We start from the raw sequence: 2612 nt of genomic DNA on the forward strand, positions 1-2612 counted from the left end.
AATGTTTCTTTGATAATGATTTGGTTTGACTTTGGAAAATTAAGTTTATAGACATTATCTCTACTTATTAGTTTTTCTTTTTAGATATCTACTTTTTAGGGATATTTTTAAAATTTGAGCTAGGTTCAAAATTAAGAACAGATTCTATTTGGTAATAATTTTGTTTTTTAGTTAGTTTTTAAAATTTATTCTATACTATGGTTTTCATATTTGTTGAAGAAACACTTGATTTCTTAGTTAAGTTTTAAAAATAAAAATAAGTTTTTGAGAACTACTTTGTTTTTACTTTCAGATTTTGGCTTATTTTTTGAAAATATTGGTGGAAAGTGGATTAGGAAACAAAGGAACTTATTACGTAGAAGTAGTATTTATAATCTTAAGGGTAAATTGCAAAAACCACCTCTAAAGTATGACGGTAGCTAATTATATCTTTAAACTTTTAATTTAAAAGTTTAGCTTTCAAGCTTATATGACTGTTAAAATTGGGTCAAATTAGATCAACTTACATAATTACATAAATTGTATTATTTATGGGTCTAATTTCTACAATCATTGTAAGGTTTAGGGTCTAATTTTAACACTTGTAGAAATTTGGGAGTCCGACATTTACAATTGAAAGTATGAGGCTGTAATTACAACTACTACCATACTTGAGGGGTGGTTTCTGCAATTTGTCCTAATCTTAATTTTTAAAATAAAAAGTAAAATAATTTTCAGATGGGGCTTAGTATTTTGGAAAGTTGTGTTTGTTTGTTTTTTTTTTTCCATATTTGGCTACAAATTTAATTGTTTCCTTACGAAAATTAAAAAAAAAAAAAAAGAATGGTGAGAAAGCATGTACGATCCTTTAAAGGATAAAAGAACAGTTTTTAATAACTTGTTTTGTTTTTAAAATTTGTATGAGAAAATAAATGTTTCTATAAGCTAGTAAAAATCAGAGTAAAAAGAAAAATTAAAAGAGTTGGGAATTAAAAAAAAATGGAGGAAAATAACCTAGAGGCTTTTATCGTGGAAAGAAGGCTAACTTCATAAATCTCGTGGTTTTTAGCACACTCGGATGTCAATTGTGTTGGGAGTGTTCTAAAACTCGTAGTTCGTAAATATTGGAAACATATTTTATTTATCAATAAAAGTATTATTGAGTTGTTCATTCAATAAAATGTTACTGATATTGCATTCTGTTGTAAAATCTTAAACGAATCCATGGCTATAGTATGAACACTTTAACTTTATGTAGAGACATAAATGTGGATCAAGTTTTAGTTTATAGCCAAAATGGTCTATAATATATGGATGAGATTGTGTACCTCATCCTGGGGACATTATTGGATGCGATCTACTTTGTATAACTTATACAAACAATGTGATCCTGAAATCGTTCATGTAGAGACATGCGAGTAGGGCATCCTATGCAAAAGATATTTGCATAAGATCGGACCTTGAAATAGTCACTTTTCTTTATAACGATCGTTTACTGTTAAAACTAACTATTTCAAATTCAACGACCTAGGGTAACTCGATCTTAATCCTGAGCTAACTATGAACTCCTGTTTATATGGGTTTGTCCTTTAATCTGCATAGGTGAGAGTAATCCAACAAGCACTACTCAATAAGTCTCCCTTTTTGGGATAAGATTGTATAGATAGCTGGGGACATAGTCCTGAAAATGGAATTCACTTCTACCCAATTTAGGGTTAGCAGATAAGTTGTTCTCTTTTAAGTACTGATTCTCTATCTTGAACAACGAGGCCCCGCCCTCTCATAGCCGAGAGAGATATGGTTTATTAGTTGGACTATGAACCAATTGTTCATTAGAGGATCAGTGGGAGCTTAAGGTGTAAGATGTATTTACAGGGGTAAAATAGTAATTTTGACCTAGCTATAAATACGAACGAGCTGTGAAGGGTCGACTTCTGATTATGGTTAAAGTGGACAAAAATATATCTATAGTGAGTAGCGTGCAACTATCGAGCTATCGCGGCGTGTCTCGTTATTTAACGAATATTGATTAATTCGGTCTAAAGAGCTTAGCCAATTAATCTCAAATAATTTGAGCTCATGAGCTGTAGGTCTATAAGGTCCCTCTACTAGCTCGTAAAATTATACCTTGGATTAGTGAATTGAGTGGATTTGAAGTGTTCAAATTTGAAATAGGGTTTTGAATTTGAAGTGTTTAAGTTCAATTTAGGGTTTGATTAATTATATTCAATATAATTAAAACGTTTAAATTTATTGAAACTAAACGTAATCGGAGAGATTAAAATATTTAAATATTGATTTAAATATTAATTAACATGAATAGGATTCATGTTTAATTTAGTTGTTTAATTAATTGAATATTTGATATTAAATTATTAATTAATTAATTAATTATTTAAATAAAATTTCTTTTTCAATTTCATAAATATCAAATTCAGATTTGATTTTTAAATTAAAACTAATTTTGATGAAAATAAATATAAATTGAAAATGAAAATTAAATAGTTAGTGGATTAATCTAACATTTGTTGGATTAATCCATTGATAAACACCTAAGTCCACTAACTCATGCAATTTGATGTGTCAAATTGTTGATTAAAAGTCTCTTGCATGAATAATCTTGATATATATCT

This window comes from Benincasa hispida, chromosome 3, assembly GCF_009727055.1.
Source record: "Benincasa hispida cultivar B227 chromosome 3, ASM972705v1, whole genome shotgun sequence".
NCBI classification, from domain to species: domain Eukaryota; kingdom Viridiplantae; phylum Streptophyta; class Magnoliopsida; order Cucurbitales; family Cucurbitaceae; genus Benincasa; species Benincasa hispida.